The following is a 17,708-nucleotide window of genomic DNA, read 5'->3' as shown; positions in this document are numbered from 1 at the left end:
CTGGCCGCTTCGCCCAGCCCCGGCTGCGGCGCTGGGGGGCGGCCGCCCTGCGGCACCTGCAGGCGGCTCCGTGTGCCCCGAGGGGTGGCCCCCAGCCCAGCGCTTGGAGCCCGCCCGGCCATAAGGTGCGGGCGCTGCTCCCTGATGCAAACCGCAGTGGCCCCAGGGTGCCCCCAGTGCAGGACGTGCTGCTGCTGCCAGGGCCGGCTCTAGGCTTTTGCCGCCCAAGCACCAAAAAAAAAAGAAAAAAAAAAAAAGAGAGGCTGGCTGGAATGCCGCCCCTGAAAATGTGCCGCCCCAAGCACCTGCTTGGTTTGCTGGTGCCGGGAGCCGGCCCTGGCTGCAGCCTACCTTAACGTCAGCATACCCAGGCCATCCCCATTAATTAGATGAAGGGAAGACTCATCTTCTAAAAGGGTGATATTCACCCCTAGGAAGAGGATCAGTACAAAGTTTATGCATCGTTTAAGCCCTCAAACTAGGTCTAACGTGGGACTAAAGTGGTGCATAGCTCTTGTGCTCAGTAAATACCCCCACAGTGAGGTTTAAAATTCCCCTTGTTAAAGACATGCCAAGCATTTCTCCTCAGCTCTGCATGTATACAAAAGAAAAATGCAAGAACTCTCATAATGTTACTGTTTTATCAGCTGGCAATAATTATAATTTTTCAGAATTGGGCAAAGGATTAAAGTTTCTCAGACTAAATGTTTGCATGTATAAAAAGAGCTCGTCACTAATGTTCTGCCTCATGTTTGCTCAAGTTTAGCATTCTACTTGTTCTACCCTGTTCAAAGCCTATAAATCAATATTTTTAACAACACAGGAGCAATGATTAATTATATGAATTTATTTGTTGCTTTCTCTCCATGTTCTTGGGCTTATTTTAGGAGGTGTTTTTCGTCTCCTAAATAATCTGAACAAAACTCCAACAGACAACTGCCCCAAAAGTCCAGGTGAAACAGTCTTTCATACAGCTCTGGACATTACTGGGGTTAGAAACCCATATGTTTCATTATCCCAGATGGAGAGATTACAGGTGACTGAACAGGTTTAAAAGTCATGACTTTCTAATCAAAATATAAAATCCTTCACCATCACTTCTGTGTTTGCAGTTGCATTTATTTTTATCAATTCTCTAATCCAAATACAGTAAAAACGTCTATCTTATCCAAATCAGAGACTTGTTCCTCTCAACTCCCATAGACCTCTGCAATGGAAGATATAACATTATGTGCAATGTCCCTGACAAAAAGAAACAATCCGTAGAGTTTGAATTTAACATAGAGAGCTGTTGTATTGATTTTAAATATTTGCCACTGATGCACTCACATGTGCATTCTGTAAAAGCAGCAAAGAATCCTGTGGCACCTTATAGACTAACTGACGTTTTGCAGCATGAGCTTTCGTAGGTGAATACCCACTTCTTCGGATGCAACATCTTCTTGCATCCGAAGAAGTGGGTATTCACCCACGAAAGCTCATGCTGCAAAACGTCAGTTAGTCTATAAGGTGCCACAGGATTCTTTGCTGCTTTTACAGATCCAGACTAACACGGCTACCCCTCTGATACATGTGCATTCTGGAAAGTTGTGTGTGTTACCTTTTAGTTGCTGGAGGGGTGGGATTCAGATTTCTCATGTGACCTTGGGACAACACTTAGGTCCATGATTTTAAAACTGCCCAGTAATTTTGGGTGCTCGACTTTAGAAATCTAGAGCCCAGTTTCTCAGCGGTGATGAGCTCCCCTGGTCTCCACTGGGAGTAGTGGACGCTCTGCCCTTCTGAATCTCAGTGGCCATTTTTTTCCCAAAATTGGCCTTAAACCTCTCTGTGCCACAGTTTATCCATCTCTAAAATAGGTATAATATTTCTTGCACGCCACTCGGGGAGGTGCTGGGATGCTTAATGAATTAACAATGATCATATTAAAGGATTCCAAGACCAGAAGGGATCACTTTGATCATCCAGTCTGAACTCTTGTAGAACAGAGGCCAGAGAATTTCCTCACAATAGTTCCCAAAGCAGATCTCTTAGGCTAGGTCTACACTGGGGTGGGGGTGGGGGTGGGGTGTCAACCTAAGATACGGAACTTCAGCTAGAAGTCGGCGTATCTTAAGTTGATTTACCTGGCTGTGAGGATGGCGGTGAGTCGACCGCTGCTGCTCCCCCATCAACTCCGCTTCTGCCTCTCGCTGCGGTGGCGTTCCGGAGTCAACAGCAGAGCGATCAATTTTATTGCATCTACACTCGACGCGATAAATCGAACCCCCATAGATGGATCACTACCCGCCAATCTGGATTGCGTTCTGCCTTTCTGTCCACTGGATAGTGTTCTGCCTTTCTCTGCTAGATTGAAGATCGCATTATTAGATATTTGTTCCCCATGTAGATACTTATAGATTGTAATCCAGTCACCTCTTAACCTTCCCTTTGTTAAGCTAAATAGATTGAGCTCTTTGAGTCTATCACTATAAGGCAATATAATCACCATAATGTATATAAATGCAAAGTATCCTACTCTGTATATACAGAGTTGCTGTAGTCATGCTGGTCTTAGGATATTAGAGAGACAAGATGGATGAGGTAATATTTTTTATTGGACCAACTTCTGTTAGTGAGAGAGACAAGCTTCAAACTTACTCAGACCTGAAGAAGAGCTCTGTGTGGCTCTCAAACTTGTCTCTCTCACCAACAGAAGTTGGTCCAGTAAAAGATATTATTACCTCACCCACCTTGTCTACTTTGTATGTGAGTAATGAATGATTGTGGATTAACTCTGAAGTCTGCAAAAAGACATTCAAAGCACAAGATTTAAAGTGTAAATTACATTTGACAAAATCTATTTAAGATAATTTCTAAGGCTGATTTACCAGCCTGCCATTCCATACCCTTTTCAGGAAAGTTGGATACATTTGCTCTATCCTTCTGACCATTAAGGCATCTGTTATGTTTGAATGCCCTTTTGTAGTTTGGAAGCCAAAGACCTGGGGCAGTGTCTCTTGCAGAACACTGATTTCCACTGTGGTACAGTTAACGCAAGGCTGAGGAACAGAATAGCAAGATTGGGAAGCTGTTATAACCGCCACCCCTTTTTTGGTTTTGGTTACACTGAGCTATGGTCAACATCTGACGTGCATTGCGCTTAAAAATTGAAGTAACTCAGTACAAGGGGTTCATTGTAGTAAAATTCCCTCAGAATGGCTTTTTCAGATCTGCATAGTTGATACACATAAGTGATTGATTGACCTCAAAACTTTGTGGCAGGAAATCTATCCCCTTGTCAATCAGCACAGCAGAGTTGCTGTTTTAAAAGGACTAAGACAGATGGAGCCAATGAATGGTGGAGCAGTGAAATGAAGTTAGGAACATAACTTCAATTTTTCACTGTAATCTATACCAAAATGTCACTGTGCCCATTTGCAGTATTCACATACAATGCCACATACCACGTATATAAGGTCTGTCTATCTGCAGGCTTAAAGCAGGGGTATAAGTTAGTTATAAAGCTTTCATGAGACGTGTGTGGAATTTTAATATTATTTACCCTAAATTTCGTTAGATTAGATTGCACTGGATACCAACTAGAATTGAACTAAGCTATTCTATAAAGAAACATGTGTGAAAGTCAGGCATCTGCCTGTGCTGCTTGTTCTGGGCAGGAACAGACTCCGCTCTTAGCCAGAAGCACATGGAATTTGGCTTTCTATAGAGGTCAGCAAATGTTGCCAACTACTGAGCGGAGCTGGGCAATGATGCAAAACTCTTCACCAATTATTTTTACATGATTTTGAACCTCTTGATATATCAATGTTTGTCAAATTTCTAAAAGCAGCACCTGAAAACTCACCATTTTCACATGAAAGTTGGTGTTTGTGAATTTTTGACAAGCTGCCAATGGAGAATGATGGCACATACCCATAGTCCACATGGTTTAGAAGAGGATAAAGCCGAGATCTGGGCAACATTGGTTCCTGTGGTCCATTCCTATCTCTGCCACTGTCTGGTCGTAACACTTTGCATTATAAACACTGGGCCTGAATGCAACTCTTATGTGTGTTGAAATCAGTTGCAGTACTCCCATGATAGCTACAGAGGAATGTTACTGTTGATAAGTTAGCATAAGTCTGTATGAGTGACTGCCAGTGTGTCAAACTCACCCCTAATATAAAGCAGTTTCATGCTAATGAAATGTATTTAAAAGCTAGCTATATGATGGAGAGAGGGCTGAGTTCTAAATCTTTTGAACTTGTACCATTACTAAAGCACTGTGTTGCCCAATCTCTATCCTATTACTTTCTGTGAATGAAATTCCCTTCTTTGTACAAGACCTATATACCACTTATGTCCTATTTTGAGTGCTTAATTGATACCAGGGAATTGTGCTGGCCCTCTGCGCAATACTTTTTCTTCCTTAAGGCAAACAAACAACTCACTAGCAGAGATTTTGCTTTACTTCACCTAAACTCCTTTAAGAAAAATTTGATCTGCAACACCAGGAAGAAAAGAATATTAAAACATGCTTTTTTCATTATTTGAAAAGAGTTTTGCTAATACAGATGGTGTGCTCACCTGGCAACTGTGCTAAAATTTATATATTTTGGAGGAGCGGGGAGAAACAGCACAGAACACAATCATCTTTTTGCAGAAAGCTACTCAACCCCCCCCCCCTCAAAAAAGAAAAACACAAAACAAAAACACCAAAAACCAACAACCAGTTAAATAAAGAGAAGGTACTTCCCATGTGATGCTCATCTGTGATTTTTTGATTGCCTCCCCGCCCACGCTTTAGTCCATTAAAGCAAACATTGCACACCAACAAATAATTAAAGTTCCACAAATTAAGGTTGTTTACAAAAAGGTTTTCCAACATTTCAAAGGGCAACATATGTGAAATCCTTCTTCAAAGGACCCCAACTCACAGAATACACAAGAATCACATTCTGCTACTTGCTATTGAGCCAGATATGGAGGGAAGGATATATTTTAAAACATCATTTTGTATTGGGTAGGAGAAAGCCCATTACGTCTGTAATTCCTTCCTTCTCATGAGGAAAGGGAAAAAAGCTTAAATGAAAATGTGCAGCGTTAATTTCTCTTGATTTAGTGGGATTCCAACTCTGTTTATACTGACTCAATGTTTCCTAATTTAAACTCAGGGCATTTGCAATTTCAGGTTTATTTGCAACTGTTAAGACTTTAATATATTGGCTTGAACATTTTTGTAGAAATATGCTGACCGCTATTTTCATTATAATTAGTGCTGCAAAACAATTTTTGTTCCTGTCAGCTTCACTTTTAATATTTGATAATCAATTGCTCTATAAATCTCCTATTATAACAATGCAGCAGAGGGACCCTGTGCCAGTGAAACAAGGATGAAATTATTCTGAAACCCAAGTGGTGCAGTTAACATTTTCTTTTAATTTCTTTATGCCAGAAAATAACTTGGACTGTCAACAATTCTGTATATAACATTTATAAAACATTTACATAACTCGAATCTCCTTGTGACATCACTGTTCAGGGCCCTGCCACAAGTGATCGATGCCCATTACAGCTTTTTAAGTTGCAGACAGTCTGTCAGCCCTTGACTGTTTTTTTGCAGAGGGGAAGATTAATTGTATCTGACACCTTTCCTCCAGGTTGTCCCAAGGCTCTCAACAGTCATTCACATTCGCAGCCCTCCCCCAGGTAGGTCAGTGTTATCCTGATTGGACAGAGAGGGCAATTGTGGCCCAGAAGTGTCTTGCCAAAGGATGCACAGTGAGTCAGTGGCAGAGTTGGGTCTGGAACCCTATGAGTGCTGATTCCCACTTCCCTCCCATAACTGCCAGCTACATAATAAGGCTGAAGCCAAATGCCTTGAATAGCAAAAAGCATTTCTTGTTCCCTTTGATAGGAGGGGCTAGAGTTCATCAGAGAAGGATGAAGGCAGAATCAGCCCCATAGTGATTGGTGTGGCCCAGGGATCTCTCTGGTTGCAACCTGAAGCTCATTGCCAGTTCCTGTTGGAACTGTCCAAACAGCTTCAGCTGAAATGCCACAAAAACTGTTTTCTGCTGTAGCAACTCATTCATTTATAACCCATCATTCCTTTCTTCCCATTCGCACACTGCAGCACTTGGATTCTCCATGCCTTGTAACCACTGTCAATGCAGCTGGTCATTGAACAGTTCTGCTGCCTTGCAATAATCACTGGCGGAGATAGAGTCCCTCTTTCAGAGAGATGAGTTTCTGGGACGTTTTTCCCCACTGCCCTGTTCACTACAGGGTTTGGATAAAGGGTCCCTGTCACTAGGCACATGAAAGTTACATTCTCTCTCTAATGGATTGGACAAGCAGAGTAATACCAGTCTCTGATCTACCATTAATTAAAGAGACAATTACTCTAAGAATCCACAGGCTACATTCCCCATGATTAGTGTGAAATCATTATCTGCACTTCTAGGAACTTCAGTTATACTAATAGGAAAGTATGACTGGAACTATTACCATTGTGTTAGTGGGATAGACAGAACATTTCAATAATTGTCCCCCCACATTGTTAGACCCTCTTCACAGAAGAAATATTTACTGGCTGGCCTGTAACTTTGCCCAGCACTATGTGATCATGCAGTTAAAGACTATCTCAGGGTGCACTCACTGCCAGTGGTGCCTCCTCCTGGCTGCTCTGGGGATTAGCTCCTTCCTGGTGCAGCTGCCTCCTCTGGGGATTTGTCCACCGGTCTCTGCAACTCCAAGGTGCTTCTTCTTTGACACCTGGCCCTTGCTGTGCATGGCTCCCCCTTCCAGGTTTCAGAGTAGCAGCCGTGTTAGTCTGTATCTGCAAAAAGAGCAGGAGTACTTGTGGCACCTTAGAGATTAACACATTTATTTCAGCATAAGCTTTCGTGGGCTACAGCTCACTTCTTCGGATGCATAGAATGGAACACACAGACAGGAGATATTTATACATACAGAGAACATGAGAAGGTGGAAGTATGCATACCAACTGGAAGAGTCTAATCCATTGAGATGAGCTATCCTCAGCAGGAGAAAAAAAACCTTTGAAGTGATAATTGAGATGACCCATAGAAGGTGTGAGGAGAATTTAACATAGGGAAATAGATTCTGTTTAAAGAGACTGGGAATGATTGGGTCATTACACTAATTGAATCTATTTCCCGGTGTTAAGTTCTCCTCACACCTTCTATGGGTCATCTCAATTATCACGTCAAAAGTTTTTTTTCTCCTGCTGAGGATAGCTCATCTCAATGGATTAGACTCTTCCAGTTGGTATGCATACTTCCACCTTCTCATGTTCTCGTATGTATAAATATCTCCTGTCTGTGTGTTCCATTCTATGCATCCGAAGAAGTGAGCTGTAGCCCACGAAGCTTATGCTGAAATAAATTTGTTAGTCTCTAAGGTGCCACAGGTACTCCTGTTCCCTCTTCCAGGGTATCACAGTCTTTCGAGGCAAACTGTCCCAGGCAGACTGCTCTCCAATGCCTGTTACTTCCCCAGGACTGGCAGGGGAACCTGGGCCTGCCCCCTACTCCGGGTTCCAGCTCAGGAGCCTTCCGCTCAACAGCCAAGGCCTCCACTGTCATGCCTTCCTGCTTTCCTCCTTTCAGGGAGCGACTGCAGCCTGCCTTCCGGCAGCCCCTTCTGTCGCCAGCTTCCTGGCTTATATAGGCCCTGCCCAGATGAGCCTGTTCTAGTAAATCCCTGCTCCCTGTCTCCTTCTCCAGGTGCAGCCTGGGCAGTTAATTGGCCTCCCAGGCCCTGTGTAAGGTGAACATCTCATTACACACAGACAGGGCCAGATTTAGGGGCAGGCGACCGCCTGAGATGCTGGGCTCGGAGGGTGCCAGGCTCGGGCTGCTGTTCTTGTTGTTAGCGACAAAAGGGAAAATAGAATGTTTCAGGTATTCCGTATGTGGAGTCATTTTTCACTAACCTCCTAGAATGTTCTGGACCTCTGCAGAATCTCGTGGAACCTTCCAGACTTTCTGAGAACTACCTTTTCCTCCAGCCTCCTATAATGTTGTCAGCCATGCCCTGTACATTTTAAAATGAAAAAGTTTCTATAAGTTTAGAGGAAACTATTTTTTTTATTTGCTTATATATGGCATGAATAAATACAGATTCACAGATCCTAGTGTGCAAATGTATTGTCTTCTATGACAGGGATAACTTATGCATGCAAATCGTGCATCAAAGGTATTCAAAAATTTAACCAATGGAGGGGGGGTGCCATTTGGCCCTGCACATACATACGAGTAGGGTGACCAGATAGCAAATGTGAAAAATTGGGACGGGGTTGGGGGGTAATAGGTGCCTATATAAGAAAAAGCCCCAAAAATCGGGACTGTCCCTACAAAATCGGGACATCTGGTCACCCTACATATGAGGGAGCTGAATTATGTTTGTCATAAGAACTATAATCTGAAATCTCCCACTTGTTGTGGATTTGAATTCTCTCACAGAAGGTTGCACTAATTAATTTTATATTTGGCATTAAAAAGGATAAAATTTCAGTCTTAAAAATAAGCAGGTTCAGTACAGTCAAATGAGAAAAAGCAACCTGCAAGAAACCTGACTGTAGAGTTCACATGACTGCAATGCCACTACTATATGCAGGTGGCTTGGGCATATATGAATTCCCCTGGGGAAAACACCACTTGCCTTTAAAAATAATTAAACAGCAAGTTTTGATCAAATATGCACCAAATAATCAAAGTCCGTGTAAGTCACCAGGGAGGGAGGGAGAAAGCTGTCTGACTTTCAGGGAGGAGGTGGTCAGTTTTACGGACACTGCTGCTTTGACCACTTACTTAGGGCTAGTCTACACTGGCAAACAAAGTGTTGCCACGACAGCGCTTTAACGTGGCTTGTGTGGTCATGGCGCAGCGCAGGGAGAGAGCTCTCTCAGCGCTCTAAAAACCCACCTCCATGAGGGGCGTGGCTCCCAGCGCTGGTGCACTGTCTACACTGGTGCTTTACAGCGCTAAAACTCGCAGCGCTCAGGGGGGTGTTTTTTCACACCCCTGAGCAAGAAAGTTGCAGCGCTGTAAAGCGCCAGTGTAGACAAGCCCTTAGTGGGGCAAAAGTGATGCACAGATTTGTGCTGGGCCTCTGCATAGCAGGGGCACTGAGGGAGGCGCTGTGGAATATTTAGGGCTATGTCTCATAAGCATTTCTGAGTACGCGCTTTTGCTGGGGCAGTGGTCTCTGTCAGATATAGGTATGTAAGCTAGTCAGGCATCTGTATAAACTGAGCAAAACACAATGAGTTCACAATGTCAGTCTTGGGACTCAACAATTAGAGGAAAACACACAGGGATAAGGCAAATACAACTGTGATCAATACAAACATTCTGTGAATGAGACAAATAGAGAAGTGAACCCAGCAGTGACAAGCCAGGAGTCAGACTGGGTGGGAATAACAGCAAAAATGCTGCAATTACTGCCTGCAACAAGGCCAATGTGACAGACAAGATAATCAATGCTATAAAACTGTCACAATTACACATCCTCTTGCAGTAAACAAAAGAAAGAGTCTAAACAAACACAGGCTTTAAACGCAGTATGTTAACAAAACAGAAGAGCTTGGTGCAAACGCTACGGAGTTCTTTGTGTGAGACTAAATACCAGAGCAATGACCCTCCGGGTTGGGGGCAGCCGGGACAGGAACATTTGAATCTGGAAAGTTTTGCACAGCTCTTGCTAAGTAGGCTGTTTCATGCTCTTTCCATTGCCCTGACCTTCATCCCGGTGCTCTTAACTGCCTCAGAAGCAGAGCAGCAATTTCTTCAAAGGTGAAACTTCATTTGCAGAACACGGGCTTCTGTTTAGCTAGAAAAAACATGGACTTTTTTTTTTAATTTACTCTGGAAACAATGGTTTAAAAACAAAAAGGAAAAATATTACGGGGACTTGAAGGTTTGTGAAAGTCAGCAGAGAGTTGAGTGAAATCCTAACCCCAATCCTAATAGCTTGCTCTGTCCCTGCTCAGAAATGCCCTGAAATGGACCCCGGCAGGCAGGGTGAGGCTTAGGTACAGCATCTTCCACAAATCTCTTTGCCACCAGCTTGCTCCCCCATGCCTCCTATCGGAGCTGCTGGCAGGGCATTCTCCTTGATTCTGGAGCTCCATCCACCCACCCTTTCTGCCCCGTGGTCTGCTGGAGCCCAGATTTGTCAGCTTTTTGGGCACCCTACAAAGCTCATCATCTCTTTTTCTCTCCTCTAAGGCTATTCAGGAGGTTGTGGGGAATCTATGGACAGTCCTGTGGAGGCGAGGGGGAGTTTGTACACTCACTGGGCACCTACACATGTTAGACATTTGAATTAATTAATTATGGAGAAGCCTGGGCTACAGTGGCTCTCCTTCCGTTGCTGAATGCCCAAGCTGCAGTGTTCTTCGTGCTCCATCCATCGCTCACTTTGCAGTATTGGGCTCTCATTCTGGTGCTGAATGCTGGGGACTTATTACAGTGCTTGGGCTTCCTGCCGTCAGGGTGATGTTCAGACCTACATAGAGGACCCAGGCCAGTTTTGCCCCACTAAACCCTCAAAATATTTGTTAAGGTCAAAATAGGACATAAGCAGGCCTCCTCTGCACAGTGAATTCCACCTTCTGTGATTATGCCAAAATTTTGATGCACATGCTTCAGGTGCCAGCTCAAGTTATATATAGTTACATCCCTCTAGATTATTCTTAGGTTATTATTCCCTAGCCGTTAACACTGTAGATGCTTTCCCCCACCCAGCTGAAAGTAGATTAAAAAGAGATCCTGGCGCTTCTGTGAGAAAAGTTCTTGGTGGCGGATAACGAGACAAACAGGAAATAAAGTGCAACAATGGCCTTCAATAGACATTAAAGTCAGTGGTGCTAAGACAATTGACACCAGCTGAGATCTCCCCCTTTGTGTCAAAAATATGACTTGGTAACTTCAAGTATAATTAAAACACGAATCTCTCAGCACAGTAATTGTACTTAGGTAGACAGTAATTATTGCTGAACCCAAGAGAAGTTCCTTCCTGTAGATGTAAAATAGCTTCCACCAGGTAATAGCCATCAATACTTTCCTGCCTCAGTGTTTCCCCTGAGTTTGTGTTAATCTCTTGATGGCTTAAATAAAACAGAGGCAGACACAGCTGTAAAATGAGTTGTGATGATAAATTCATTAATGTTTGCCAAGGGTTTTTATATCCTTCGATGGTAGGGGCCATAGAAATGCAAATCATTATTATTGCCCGCCTAGTTAAAGGTCTGTGTGTGTGAATCATAGCAACAGGCATTCAGTAGCTCAGGATGCATGATGCTAAGACTACGTGTGTGCAAATCCCTGATCTGTGTGCATACACTGGGGTCCATTTGAGTGCACAAAAGGGTGCATGAATATTTTCATCCAGACTTTTTAAAATGTGAGATTTCCTTTGTAAGCAAAACTCAAGCATGAATTTGCTAAAACACTGTCCCAGTGTTCAGAATCAGAAAAATCACCCAGGACAAACAATTGTAGCCATAGAGAAGTTCCATGGAAGAATAAAGTCCTATTTCAATGAGCAGTTATGACCAAATAACCTTATCACTCGTTGGACAGAAAATTCATAGCTTGTCCTATGAAACTCTGATGAGATGAAGAAAAAGAACCCAAACCTTTTAAATATACCATAGATCTGGACACATTCCAGCTCCTAGCACACTATTTTAAATGCTTGCATTTCAATTATCTTTGAGGCTAGAGTAGGTAGAATATTTACTATAGATGGTGTGCCTCTACTGTTCCAGTCGGTGTTTACAAGAGGCTGTTTAACATTCAGAGCTCATACTTCTGTTTCAAAGTTGATCTTCCCAGGGAAGTGTCTGTTTGAGCAGAAGTTCCTAAGCAAAATAAACTTCTTATGTAGGATCTGTGCCTTTGCCTCAAACTAAACCTCCTTTGAAGACTCTCATGACCTGACATAAAGATTTATAGCAATTTGTATGCAGATGTGTTTATTTAAACTGAAGTTATTTATGCAACTGCATTGTAATAAGATGAGAAACTCAAGGTAACTTTCCCAGTTGATATCCTTTCCATTAGCAACAAATCTCAACCAGACTTCCCAGGCAGGGGTTAGTCCTGCTTTTCTGAAGGTCTGTGCACATAACCTAAAAACATGGCTTTGCACACCTAAGCAGAGCAGAAAGTTTTACTGGGGATTCTGCTTTTTTGCTTAATGATGATCCCTGTGCACCAGCCTGGTGGTAAAAGGGGCTGTCAGATCCATGCTTTGGCAAAATATGATCACTGGGATTTGATTTTTAATCTGTTTCCCTCATGGGGAGGAGGTGGTATGTTTGGATGTAATGGCAGATAATGCCCATACTAAAGCATTCTCAGTGGAGTGTGGTTACATTATGAAAGTTTGGGCTGCATTGCAAGATCTGAATGATAGATCTATGGAGAAATGAAGACCTGTTCCCACCTCACACAAGCTGGCATTTTCCCCTTTGCTATTCTAACCACTTCCATATCTATCTCATTCCTCACTAATTAAGTGCAAAGTAATAATCAGCATGGGAGATTCTGAACTCATTCAATTGACGGTATTGTACAGCACTGAACATGGAAAGGTCAGGCTGCTTTTCATAGAATTCCAATCACAGCAGATAAAGCGAGAGTTGCCCAGGAAATTAACAGCTAGGCCCCTTTGGAAGTAGGTACCTTTTTAAAGCGGTTCAGACAACTAGAAAGAGAAGTGAAAGGAGATCAGAGAGTTACCAGATTGGAAAAATACTCATTTCTAATCACATCACAACAAACACCCGCTTCTCTCCTGAATGCGATAACAACCACTGCCTATAGAGTAGCCTACAACCATGTGGAAGTGCAGCTTATTAACAAAATTCAGTGGCTAGCCAATAAAGAATGCTAACATTCCCTTATCATAAGAATCAGAAATGAAATTGTATTAATCTAGTGCTGGTGAGATCTTGGAGATTAAGCATCTCAGAGGCTAAACTCCTCTCTCTCCACCATGTAGTCTTCCTTTCTGCCTTCCCAAAGTAGGTACAACACTGACACTGGAGCTCCCCCACTGTGCCTCAAAACCACAAATAGACTCGTTGCTTGCAAGGCCAGAAGGCCCCATTGTGGCCCTCTGGTCAGACCTCCTGTGAGACACAGGGCAGAGAACCACCCAGAAGTCCCGGCATCCGGCCCCTAATGGCTGTTGAAGCTGCAATGTCTCTTTTAGCGGGACAGCCAGCGCTTGTTTCAATTTGAATCACTATAGAAAAAACCATTAAAAAGTCCAAACAAAATGAAATCGTTCTACTTTATTCAAAACTTTCCCCAGAAAATAATGCCTGGTTTTGACCATCCCTACCTGAAACCTACCAACTTTTTGCAAATAAACTATCCAGGATCTTCCAGGGGGTGATGACTTTCAGAATGCCAAACACTTTCCCCCAGGCACCTCTCAGGAAGAAGACAGGACAGCACGACTTTCACACAGAAAGGAGCAGGAATGTACCCTGCGTATTGTATGGGCCATCTGCAGTAGGGGATCATCAGTTAGAAGAGACCAGAGAGCTCTGAGGATGACAGGATGGAGATCCTATTATGGAGAGAAGACGGGGTGTGACTAGGAGATCAGACAATAGTGGGGAGAGAGAGAATATCCAGAGAGGAAATATCAAGGCACTGGGACAGGTACTGGAGAAAGTCTGATCTAGAGATGGGCTGGTGAAGAGGAAGCATAAACAGAGTTATTCAGTGTCATGGCAGTGAAATGGCATGAAGCTATTATAATTCATCACACTGCAATTGCAGCATGTTGGAAATGTTATTGTGTTTGAGGGACAGCATTTCTAGTGAGCTTAAAGGCTCTGGGAAATGACCTGAGGCTCTTGCCATCTCCTGCCACGGCCCCCAATAACAATGCACACTCACTAATCATCTCCAGAGCAGCTTGCACAGGAGAAGTGGATAATGTTAAGTAGCCACTTGGATACGCACATCATATCTCAAGTGCACAGCAGCAGATGCCTGTGACCTGAAAAGTCACCAGGAACTATTACAGAGAAAGAAGTTTGTCAATCACATTTTAATCAGGCAATCCTGAGAAATCATTGGATAAAACAAAAGAGAACCCAAGAAAAAAATAAATGAAAAATAGATGAGATGTAATGGAAGAAAAGCTGAGATAAAGTGCTGTCTGGAGAGAAGGGTGAGGAAAAATGCTCCACAAAATAAATTGAGAAACATGAGAAGATGAGGAGATCTCATTTATCTCTCGTGCGTTTCTCTTTCAATGATTGAGCAATAACCGAGGAATAAAAGGGCTGCTTTGAAATCTCCTCTCTTGTTCGGGATTCACAAGAGCACCCAGTGAGGAGCAAGTGTTTGGCTGCAGCTATGCATTTTTTAAAAGGCTTTCCTGAAACAATGGGCCGTGGCAACATCAATTAGCGTGTCAGGCTCAGAAACATCCTCTGCCTGAGTTTGGGCAGCTGAATGAAGCAGGATGTACTGAATTTGGCCAGTGGAAGCATTTCAGATAGTATCACTAACAGTGATGGAGGAGAAAGGTCCTTGGTCAGAGGAATGACAAGTTTTTGTGAAATAAACATATGCACCAACTGAGCTCCTGAATCAGCAGCAATAGATGCAGGCTAGCTTACAATTATGCATTCATATGGCCACAAATCAGTGTCACTTTCAGTACGGTGATAGCAATTATTATTATTACTTCTTATTTTATTGTAGTAGCACCTGGGGGCCCCAGGTCATGGATCGGGGCCCCGCTGCAAAAGACACTGCACGCACACATAGGACATGGCAGGACCTGCCCCAAAGTTTGTATTCTAAAAAATGCTGGACCACTCCCCAGCAGCCAGGTCTCTGCCTCCTGCCTAGATGGGAACTCTCCTGGCATAAACGAAGCCACTCACCTGTCTCTTTTCAAGAGCTGCAACTTGCTTAGCGTTATTCATGGGCCCCCAAACAACCAGCGTTTTCCACAAGCCATTGCACTAAATTAATTAGGGATGAATCTGGTTGCAAAGTAGCTAAATGTATCTTATCTTCCACTCTCCTAGGAACACAGCTGCCTGGCCTCTCCCTCGTGAATCCTGGTCCATTCAGCTGGGTGAGTAACTCTTGAAAGGGGTTTGCCAAGGCCCTGGGGTGTTTGCATTAATGATGGGTTTGAAATCAATAGCAGGAAGCATTAAAGAAAATGTTACCAGCATGGGCCTACCAGAAAGGGCTCCATGGTTATCTGCAATATTGACATTAATTTAATGGAATCCAGTGAAGATCCAGAAGATACAATATAATTAGTCATGTTTGCAAAGGGAATATCTGGCATTCCAAAAGATGTCTTCTTAAACGTGATGGAATCTCTTCAGGCCATGGTTAGCAGGAGGATGAGGTGTCACTAGCTACCAGGGCCTTCTCTAGATATAATGGTGTAAATGGAACACTTCAAAGCTTCACTCTTACAGCTCAGAGTCAGAGGCGCTGTACGTTCGATTTATCAAACTGTTTCCTCAGCTCCACTGAAAAACCAACCACCCTGATGAGTGTGATTTCTCCTACAAGTGACAAGTCTTGTAATGTATTCTGAAAGGATCAATATTCATTGATCCAGCAGGACTGACTGCTGCAACTGTGTCTTGCCTGACACATACATGTCATTAGGGGATTTGCTAGCATGGACTTGGGCTTTGTTTTCCTGTTCAAAAGCCAGTCCATGGAGACAATCAGTCTCTAATCTGTCTCTCACTTATGACTACTCTTTGTCCACGCTCGCTGATGTCTGCTCAGAAAGCACCCTGCACAGAGCTAACTTAAATCTGAAAAATAGGGACGCTGTGATTTGTCAGTGGATGTGGTCCTTAGCAGAGGTGCTCCAAATGTTTGAAGCAAAATGTTTCCTCATCCAAAAATGCAGTTTCATCACAATTAATATGTTTTGTAAAAGCAGCTCAATTTGACATTTTTAATTTTTTCCAGTGAAAACAAGAATTGAAATGAAAAATGTTATTTAGTTTCTAATAAATTTTTTGTTTTGGTTTGGATTTCAAAAATGACCTAAGAAGTTCAGTTCTTTTTGTTTTGTTTTGAAATTTTTCATAGAAAAAAAAATCAAAATTTTCCACAACATTTCTTGAACAGAATCTTTTTGGTCAAAAATGTTCACAAAAATAATATTGGCTATTTTGAGCCTTGCACTGGGCTCTGCACAGAGGCCATCTTCCACCGGAGAGACTGGAGGGTTTGGGATTATGTCTCAAATACTTTGCCCTGCTCGCATTTCTCTTTGTCACTATGTGCACAGCTCCAGCTAGGGGTCTTTTCTCAAGCATTTACTATTGGGTCTGATATTTCTGAGTCTCCCATTAAAAACATACACAAGCAATCTTTCCACTGTCTGCAATAGAACAAGCACAAGTCCACCCCAGACAAAACCATCACCATTTAGACCTATTTTTTGTGCAAAATAAACAGTTTCCAACCAAAACATTCCTTTTGTTTTTACCTCAAGTGTGACACAAGAACAACTCATGCTCTGCTTTCTCACAAATGCTTGGAAACATGATCTACTACTACTACTATTACCATTCCCACACATCTTGGTTTTGCTGGTGCTGTTAGTGTATTCACAACTCTCTAGCTATGACCTCCAATGGGAGAAGTAACATACATCTCCCTATGTGAGAGCACTGGAGAAAATGAAAAGGTTCTGAATTGAGGAAGCATTGTCTCTGAGCTGTGAAGAATGAAGATTACTGAACTTTGACCCCATTAGTCAAAGATCTCTTTTTTTTAAAGAGAAAAAGAAACCAAGACAATGGGCAGAAATGGAAACACACTGTGCATTGCCCATAAGCACCAAAGGGAAGAGAGGAAAGGAAGAGGTTAGATGGCAGCTCATAGTACCCAAAGTCATGACTGCCACAGCATAAAGAATCTTTACCTTGAAAATTCAGGCTGGGCGATCTGCAAGTGTCAATGATGTACAGCTGTGACATCTGAGCTAGTAGTCGGAGTGGGAGTCAGGGGCCAGGTCTGGATACCAAGACATCAGAAACTGAGGTAGGCCAGAGGGCAGCCCAGGAGTCAGGGTGAATAGATGGGCAGGCTACCAGGAGCTCAGAGTCAGGGAGCTGGTAATGTAGGGGAGGCAGTTCCAAGCAGGGAAAAACCCAGTTACAACAGATGACTTCCTGTTCCTCTGCTTGGTTTAAATAGACACCGGGAACCAATCAGGGCCCTTGGAGTTTCACCAATCAGAGTCCAGGACTGGAGTCTTCTGCCAAGTTGAGCTTCAAGTTCTGACAGCTGTTAACAGGTTGCTGGGTGGGGGTCAGAACATGCTCTGTGGGCCAAGGTTCAATCCCCGCAGTCTTTGACAACAGCAATGGGCAGGGTCTGACATGACTGATGCATAGAGATCCCCACTCCATTGGCTCTAAGGCAGGTGCATAGAACATTAAGAAAGAAAAAAAAACCTCAGGGATGTTTAGCTACTATATTATTATAATTTATCATCTGTATGGCTGTAGTGTCCGCAGGTCCCAGTCCATATCAGGAGCCCATTTTGCTGGGTGTTGTACAAACTCTTGTTAAAGGTAGTCCCTACCGCAGTGAGCTTATAAGTGAGAGTTATAAGAAGTGGCTCCAAGACCTCTGAAGCTAGTGGGAGTGGGGCAACTTCTCAAT

The 17,708-nt window shown here is 43.1% G+C and overlaps 1 long non-coding RNA gene across 3 annotated transcripts; it reads right to left on the bottom strand.

The window, feature by feature from the left end:
• Positions 1-1,086: 1,086 nt before the first annotated feature.
• Positions 1,087-17,168, bottom strand: LOC123370319. 3 transcript variants are annotated; one of them, XR_006579370.1, is made up of 5 exons: positions 16,963-17,168; positions 7,943-8,043; positions 6,644-6,823; positions 2,127-2,346; positions 1,087-1,207 (listed from the first exon to the last, which is right to left on the bottom strand). It is a non-coding gene; the product is annotated as an uncharacterized LOC123370319 (long non-coding RNA). The 3 variants fall into 3 exon arrangements; XR_006579369.1 differs by lacking the exon at positions 1,087-1,207 and having other exon boundaries at positions 1,565-2,346; XR_006579371.1 differs by lacking the exons at positions 1,087-1,207; positions 7,943-8,043; positions 16,963-17,168 and adding an exon at positions 7,797-7,876 and having other exon boundaries at positions 1,565-2,346.
• Positions 17,169-17,708: the final 540 nt, after the last annotated feature.

Source organism: Mauremys mutica, chromosome 4, assembly GCF_020497125.1.
Source record: "Mauremys mutica isolate MM-2020 ecotype Southern chromosome 4, ASM2049712v1, whole genome shotgun sequence".
In the NCBI taxonomy this organism is placed as follows: domain Eukaryota; kingdom Metazoa; phylum Chordata; order Testudines; family Geoemydidae; genus Mauremys; species Mauremys mutica.
Note: the sequence above shows the minus strand (reverse complement) of the source record. Positions and strands in the feature narration are given on the sequence as shown.